This window comes from Atta cephalotes (genome assembly GCF_000143395.1).
Source record: "Atta cephalotes unplaced genomic scaffold scaffold00002, whole genome shotgun sequence".
Classification (NCBI taxonomy): Eukaryota; Metazoa; Arthropoda; class Insecta; order Hymenoptera; family Formicidae; genus Atta; species Atta cephalotes.
This window is the reverse complement of record NW_012130066.1, coordinates 11,140,852-11,150,306: the sequence shown is the minus strand read 5'-3', so window position 1 is coordinate 11,150,306 and position 9,455 is coordinate 11,140,852. Positions and strand designations below refer to the sequence as shown.

Sequence of the window (9,455 nt, the reverse complement as noted above, 5' to 3'; positions counted from 1 at the left end):
TGTGTGTGTGTATATATATATTAAGTTTTTAAAATAAAAGACAATGTATTGCAAAAATTTTTAATGAAATTACGATTTTTGTTACAACTATTACAATATGATGTATGAAAATGATGATATATTTTTGAATAAGAGAATTATTAATCTGTCAGTCTTTTTTTTTAGAATTTTGTGATTCTCAAAATCTAAATTATTTGTAATCGATAATCCTTTTGCTTCTGAACCTATTACTATTTCAGTTAAAGAGGTACAAACAAAGTATTTAAATTTACTAATCCCTAATTCTAATTTTGAAAAATATGTATTTAATAGTTCCTTTAATACATCATCGATTAATTGAAAAATATAAACAAAAATAAGGGCCAATGAGAGTTTTTTGCGCGGTTGTTAGTGAGAAAATAAAAATCGTTTATCGTCGAAAAATTATAATTTAATTAGTTACGCATAAACGTTTCGGTCTGCTTCCGGGCCATCATTAGTATGTCTAAATGTAAAATTCTCATTTCTTTCTTCATGGTGAGAATAGCAACTCAATCTCTTTATTCTATTGGCAATGATTGACCATTCCAGAGGTAACGATTAACAGATAAAAATCTGTGCAAATTTAAAAAAAATTACCGATTTTTTTATAAAAAAAAATTAATCTCTCACTCATGTAGCCATGAAAGACGTGAACATTAAAAATTAATCAAAGTCGAAAGACAAAGGATTCGCAAATTATTCATATTTAGTGATATAAATTCATTACAACTGTTCCGAATATTGTGACGGTCAACATTCAAATGAGTCAAAGATAATACACAGTGTACAAACTAATAAGTAAAATGAACGATATTACTAACATATGTCAGATTGTTGCTTAAAAATAATAAAAACAAAAAAACGGTGCGCAGTTTAAATCAGTGTAAATTATTGAGAATTGAGATGTATGAGTGATGTAAAAATTCGATGTCAGATTGCAACTTAAGGCTGTTTTTTTTGCAACTGAATATGTACCATCTGAGAGATGTCATTTGTACAAAAATCGCTCCTGATCAATTTCTGATCAATTCCTTCCCAATTAAAATCATGGTTTAGATCTAATCTGTATTCGTAATAACAGAATGATTACTAGTGTTCGTTCGGATGTCATTACAATGTTTTGAGATTCTCATTTTTGAAGTCCTCCCTGTCTGCCCGATATAGGAGGCACACATATATCTTGTAAATTACGTTTTCTTTTAAATTACATAAATTCTTTTTTGCTTTATTAAGTAAAAGATCTTTATAGTGTTTTAATAACAATTGACTTGTTCAGACTAAAAAATACAAGATCAACATCAAGATCTTTAATTATATCCTTGAATTTATATGAGATCTCCGAAACAAATAGAATCGTAAACCATGATTTCTTAACAATATCTTTATTGGAAGTATTATTCGAGTTTTACTTTAAGGTTTTGTTACTCAATAAAGATTTTAGGCTCATTAATTATATTAAAAATTAATTATATTAAAAATAAAATCAATCGGATAGTCATACTTAAAAGTATCTCAATGACAAAAATCAAATTCTTTTTATGATATTTAGGTTGAGATAGCAAAAAGGTATCAACCATTCCTATAATCGAACCTCTCTTTTGCGAAATAGGATGCTGAGAAAAGAAATTCAGATATCTACTGGAAAAAATAGACTTGTAGTATCAATCATATTCAAGAATATTCAAGAATATTATTCTTGATAATAATCTGATAGCAATCTAAATAATTTAATCTGTCTCACTAATTTCAATCGTGAACTGTAATCGAAGATGAAACCAATTGAAAACTTGTAATTTTTCTGTTTTTTTTTTGCTCTCATTGCAATGTCATCTATATATATAGTGAATATAAAAAGGAATATGGAAAGCTAAAATATTCAATGCCTTTTTCTTCAGATCTTGTAATGTTAAATCCGCGATTACTGGTGATAGAAGTGAGCCCATGGATATACCAAATTTTTGTCTGTAGATAATATTGTCAAAAGAAAAAAATGAAGAATTAAAAACTAATTCTAGGGAAGTAAAAAATTCGTCTTTTGAAATATTGCATATTTTTGAAATTGTGAGTTTTCTGGTAGAGATGCTATCAAGAGTTAAGTCAATCAATATGTTTGTAAAAAGGGAAACTACATCAAGTGAAATTAAAATAGATTATCATCTAATGTTTTTTTACTCAAAATTTCAAATGAAAACTATTTTTTATATAATTGAATGAATCAACACTAATTTTATAAAATATTTTATGTAGAAATATTGCTAAAGAGTATAATGGACTATCGAGCAGAGATGATAATTCTTACGAAGTCAGAAATAATTCCTCGAAAAGATATCATTTCAATGTCGAAAATAAAAGTCGAAAGTTTTCGAAATTTCTATTGATTTCGATGGATTTTTGGCTCCAATTTCGATTAATTTTCGAGTTGAAAATAAAATCTTGAATTGATCTAGTCAGCATAAAAATTTATTAGTGCCACTAATGCAATAAGTAAATTCGACAAGTAGTGTCACTAATAGCGTAATAATGGAGAAAATTTATTAAAGTTTCATTGAAATTTTATTGAAAATAAGTATTATTGATTAGCATCATATTTCAGAAGATATACAACAAAATTATAATAAAAAAATTTATTGGGAGTACAAATAAGTTTCCGCCGTTTTTTATCAAAAATTAAGCATTTATTGTGAAAGAATGGTACATGTTTTATTCAAAGTAATGGCCATCACTAGCCACTATTTTTTCCCATTCTTATTATTTCTTTCTGGTAGCATGTGGATACCGCGTCGGAAGAACGCTTCATCTTTTGGGTCCAATTATCGATACAATTTTTGGTATCTTCATATGATGTGAAGTGCTGCTCAGACAAGTCATGCGTCATCGATCGGAACAAGTGGTAGTTGGAAGGAGCAATGTCTGGAGAATACGGCGGATGGGGTAGAACTTCCCATTTGAGTGTTTCTAAGTAGGTTCTGACCGGCGCCGCAACATGTGGTCGAGCATTATCATGCAGGAGAATAATTTTGTCATGCCTGGAGTAGCGGGCGCGTTTTTCCTTGAGTGCTCGGCTCAATCTCATCAATTGTGTTCGGTAGAGAGCCCCAGTAATGGTCTCGTTTGAGTAACTCATAATACACGACACTAAGCTGATCCCACCAATACACAACATGAGTTTTTTTCCATAAATATTCGGTTTGGCTGTCGATGTTGAAGCATGGCCAGGTGGTCCCCTTGATTTCCTCTTCTTTGGATTATCGTAATGAATCTATTTTTCATCACCAGTGACTACACAATGCAAAAAATCTTTTCGTTTATGCCTGGCAAGCAGCATTTCACATGTGAAAAATCAGCGTTCAACGTTTCTCAGTTTCAGTTCATATGGAACCCAATTCCCTTGCTTTTGAATCATTCCCAATGATTTCAAACGATATGAAATTGTTCGTTGATTCATTAATGTAAGAACAAGTTCTTTTTGCGTTTGGCACGAATCTTCATCCAATAATGCTTCCAATTCCGCGTCTTCGTACACTTTCGGCCTTCCGCTACATTCTTTGTTTTCGTCAAATTCACCGTTCTTAAACTTTTAAAACCACTCACGACAACTTTTCTCACTTAAGGCAGCATCACCATATGCTTTTACAAGCAATCTATGAGCCTCAGCTGCAGATTTCTTCAAATTAAAGAAGTAAATCAAAAGTTCCCGCAAATGACGCTTATTCGGTTCAAAACTCGATATTTTAATGCAAAAAAAAATATATGATGCTGATACAAAATCGTTAATATTTCAAGGTTATGATGTTGCCGGATGTCCAATCTTACGATATGTCGTTTTATATCAAACAATTTTAACTATAGTTTATTAGTGACGCCGTCTTTTGCAAACGGCGGAAACTTCTTTGTACTCCCAATATTTTATGAATTCGAGAACTAATTTTATGATGCGCGGTCACCTATCCGAATCCGAACCTCCACTTACCATACATTTCTGTGATCGTACGGGAACTACTCCTTCGAAGAACCATGAATACCTAATGCTAATAGATATGTATAAATTGTAACATATTTGTTTAAAGCTGTTGTGAAAGAGGCGAAACACATAAAAAAATATAATTAATGTTAAATATAGTAGTAATATACAAAATGATGATATCTATGATAATAACTTGTTTTTAATAATACTGTAAAATATTATTTTTATTAGCTGAAATAATAAACTAATTGCTCTAATTATATATATATATATATATATATATATATATATATATATGTGCATCAATAGAAAACAATTAATAAGATATGAAAAAAATGTTGAAAAAAATAAGATATGAAATAACATATAGGATAAACATTATTTAAATATTTGAACAAATAGTAGAAAAAAATTTTTTAAATCTATATATAATAAAAATAAATAAATTTATTTATTATCATTTAGTAGTTTTTCGAGAATATAAATTGATAAAATATACTATATTGTGATAACAATCTTTTCATTATATATATTAGATATTGTACATATAATTTAATATTCAAGCATTGTCATACATTTTCAACAAAAATAAACTTTATTTCACGTTTAATTAATTTAATTAACAAATGTAGAAGAAAATCTGATGTGACATATTTTATCAATTTATACTGCAGTATGTATATATTTGCGTTATTTTCATAGTATATGAAAAAATTATAATTTATTTTGTATATAATGCAAAACATTTTCACATAAACCCTTTTTTTTATGTCATAATACAATATAGTTGCAAAAACTAAGAATTTTAAAATTACATTATTATTGTTATATATTCAATAACATGTAATTTAAAATAACATGTAATTTAGATGGATGCTCCAAGTTTATGTTGAGTGATAAGTCTCGTTGTGCACATCTGGACGTTAAAAATAATGCGTTGCGCATGTGCTAATCTAATTCTGGTAATCTATATTTATATAGCTACTTCGTACAAATTCTGTTTCAAATATCCTCAAACGAAAATAAATCCTTGATAATGACTATTTTTTTCTCCATAAAAACAAAATAAAATATGCAAGAATTTTGCTTGATAATAGATTTTGGAAAATGGACATCTCATCGTCTGGACGATTTCCTGATAGAAAACACTGCATGAATTATAATTAGTTCACGTAATGTAAATACACGTGATTCAGATTAATTCTAATCCAACTGTAAGCCAAACTGGCCAGAGGCCATTTTAATAACTCGATGAAATAAACCGTAAATTTTCGAAATCTATATTTATTAATAAAGATTAGATGAACATTTGCCAAAATAATTGATATCAATTATTCTGATCACCCATGCTCTAAATGTAATTAAATAAATGTTCAAAGATAACTTACTTTACAATCATTAAAAATTCAGTCCAGCAAATGAAAACAATCTTAATAATCTTCTTAAAAAGTAATTTCAAAAAGATTATTCACTAAGAAAAAATATTTATTTTTTTCTCAGAGCTTTACATTTCAGCGATTTATTGTTAACAAAAGCATACGATTTGCTAAACATCCATAAGAAGAATTATCTGTTTCACGTTATAATTTCAGTTGAAAATACTGCTTTATTTTTTCTAACCAATTTCCTGCATAAAATAATTTCTTATAGTATTCAGCCATATTAATAATAGTTTTAATTTATTGTATATAGAACGCTCTCTGGTTTTAAATTTAAAAATTCGGAGATATTGATTTCTTTGAATATTGTGTCACTTTTTACAGACGTACGGTAAAAGATATTATGAACATATATTGAACGAATACAAATTACTACTCAACAATCACTATTCAACAAAAAATTGAGAACATTTAAGACATGCTCAAAATTGCGCAATATTCAGAACACTGTAACTCGATGAAAAATTATCACAAACAAAAAATCAAAAAAGCATTTGAAAGCTTGAAATTTTTACTTTTGAAACCAATAATTTATATTTCTATCTGACTGATTCTTTATAGATATATAGATATACAGACACAAATGGATACCCGGAAAAAATTTTTTACAAACTTCTTATTACTGATTTCAAAAATAAAGAGTTCAAAATGCTTTTAAAATGCTTTTTTAAAAATGAGGTATCGGTAATAGATAAGGCGGCGGAATTCAATTTCTCAGAGATACAAATTATACAAGATAGAATAGTAGTAATAATAGTAATAGTAGTAGTAATGCAGGTGGGGCTATGGCAGCTGCCTAACGTGACTTACATTTCTAAAGTTCTATTGTTACTCCCTGCTTTTCCTCAAAGTAGTGCAACCAAGCCCAGCCTCGCTCCGTGTGCCTATGAAATCGCTTATCTTTGCTCCATCTAGATTCTTAGGTATTAGAAATATGTGACTCCAGGATCTACAACAACGCAGAAAACACGCTATCCTTGCTTTCCTTTCCACATAGTCGACAGTTTTCCTGCTCGACCAGTCCTATATTGAATAGGTGTGCTCTGAGGAACAAGTGTCCAGTAAGAAGACCTATGTCCATTGTCAGTTTTTCTCTTCCCATTGCTGTCAGCTCTTTTGTTTTGGCCGAATTGGATTTTTTCATACAATTTTTGGCTCACCAGCAGCTTTTTGTTACATATCAGATATATAATTAGGTAATATTACGATATTTACAGTAAAATATTACTGCAATTTAATATTGTTATATCACTGTTATACATTTTTTCTGTACACATTATATAATTCAGTTCACAAAACATGATTATTGAAGAAACTTCCATTGCGGTAGTTTAAAAATAGTTTCAAACAATCATTATCTGTTGGACTAGATTATTACAGTGAATTAGATTTTAGCTTAAATTATATATTTCGTTTACGCACGCATCCGCACAGACACATACGCATATGAAAATGAAATATTGCTCACTGATTTATTCAAAACGTGATAATACTCAAGAAATAAAAACATATGCATCTTTGATTAAAATGAAGTAGTTTATATATTTTTAAATACTTTATTATATATTGTATATTATAATTTTACAATACTACATATTTTCAAGTAATATTATTACAGTAGAGTATTATACACAATAAAATTATACAATTATATTAATATAGCACACATTTTGTGAATAAATATTACAACATATTGTACATTATAATTCCTACATTTAGCAATTATATCTTATATGTTATGTTTTATACGAGTATATTTATACACTTATATTTTTAGACTTTTACATTTTAACTTTATATTATTCAACCCAGCAAACGAGAATGGATTAAAATGGATTGAAATTTTTTTCTATCCAAATGCGTATTTTAAATAGCGAATATTTTTTTTGGATTTAATTGGATTCAATTGGATTTAATTAGATTCAATTGGATGCAATTGAATTGAAAAATTTGAACAGTATTCACACAATGCACAGAAAAAGCTAATATTATTTTTAGATTGAAAGAAATAGAGATATGCTCCATGCAATTCCTATTAATGAATAAAAATGCAGGATTGAAAAGCATTCATTTTAACATTCGTGAATCAATATTTCTGAAATATTTCTGAAAATCTGACTCTATTTCAATTCATTTCAATCTATTCTCTATTTGCTGGGAAATAAAAGAAGTATGCCAAAAAACAAAAACAAACAAGGGCATTTTTTGCGCGGTTGTTAGTGCAAAAATAAAAATCGTTTATTGTCGAAAAACTACAGTATAATTGGTTACGCATAAATGTTTCGGCCTGCTATCATCAGTTTGTCTGAACGTACAATATGTTGTAAAATTCTCTCTTATTCATGACGAGATGATAAAATGGCAACTCAATCTCCTTATTCTATTGGCAATGATTGATAATTCACTTGACTTCGACTCTGATTCCGAACAACGTACAGTGTCTCTCACAATTAGGAGAAAACTTTTGCCTTCTTCTAATTATAAAAAACTTATTTTAGAATTTATAAAAAACATTGAAAATAGTCTTAAATTACACATATCGAATCATACCAATTATTAATAATCTTTCATCGAGTTTTAATCAGATTCTTTGAAGAATAAGCTTGCTGATATGTAGAAAACAACAAAATCATTTTTGAGGAACAACCATGATATTTATCATAATGATTACTAGAATCAATAAGGGTAATGTGTAGTGGCAATGAGAAAGGAAGATTATAAACAAAAAATGCTTACATTATTAAGTGATGAAAATGCATATGAGATAGTTAAAAAAGATCCTACTAACATTCTTTCTAGAAAACTGAAAGAATTACTCACCAGATGAAAGAAAAAAAGAGTTCGCGACAGATTTACAATAAATTGTACAACAGTGACGGGGGGGTAGTACCTGGCGCTTATGGATTTCCAAAGATCCATAAACCGGGGTCGCCTCTATCGAGTCAGAAATAATTCCTCAAAAAGACGTCGTTTCGATGTCGTTATGATGAAAAAATTGTCGATTCGAAACTTGCACCGAAATTTCAACATTTTCGAGTGATAAAAAATTACATATATAGAGAGTTCAATGAAAGTTTAATACATTTTTAACATTTTTGGTATAAATTTGTGATACGTAATCTTATTTATATAAAAAAATGTCGATTCGACTTTTGAATGAAAATATTCAAAAGTCTAATCGACATTTTTTTCGATTTTATTTCGACAATTGCAATATCGCTCTAATCATAAAAGCTTTCTCAAAATTTTTTAGAATTTATAATTTTATAGATAATTTTATAACTTTTTAGAAAATTATGGAATTTTTTTATACGAATCGGAACATTTTTTACAATTGTCAATAAAGTCTACTTCTTTTTTTCTAATAATTTTTTGTATCTTATATTATTATTATTATATATATTATTATATATATTATTATATTATTATATATATTGTTCTATTTCTGCTGAATAACATTACTTTTATTTGTATTTTCGAAAGTGTACAACTTTGCTTCCGCCGTTTTCCTATAGATGGCTTTAGCGGTAAGTGGTGGTCGAAATAAATAGATCATAGACGTCATACAATAAACTTGGGCATCTGTCAACATAACCCCATAGAAACATTAGTCGATTTGTGTCTGCATCATAAAGTTATTCTCGATTGAAAATGTCAGTTTACGAGCCAAATTCTCGTCATTTGCGGGAGATTTTAATTTTTTGCTTTAATATGAAGAAATCTGCGGCTGAGGCTCATCGAATGCTCTCAAATACTTATGATGAGGCCGCTATTAGTGAAAGAACGTGTCGTGAATGGTTTCAACGCTTCAAGAACGATGATTTTGATGTCGAAGGCCGGCATAGCGATGGAAGAGAGAAGGTTTTCGAAGATGCAGAATTAGAAGCATTACTTGAGCAAGACTCGTGTCAAAATCAAGAAGAATTGGCACGATCATTGGGAGTGACTCAACAAGTTATTTCAAAACGCCTCAAAGCCATGGGAATGATTCAGAAGTAAGGAAATTGGGTGCCGTACGAATTGAAGCCGAG

The 9,455-nt window shown here is 28.9% G+C and overlaps 1 protein-coding gene across 1 annotated transcript in view; it reads right to left on the bottom strand.

The window, feature by feature from the left end:
* LOC105623865 overlaps positions 1-9,455 on the bottom strand; it is a 72,488-nt gene that overhangs the window by 12,548 nt on the left and 50,485 nt on the right.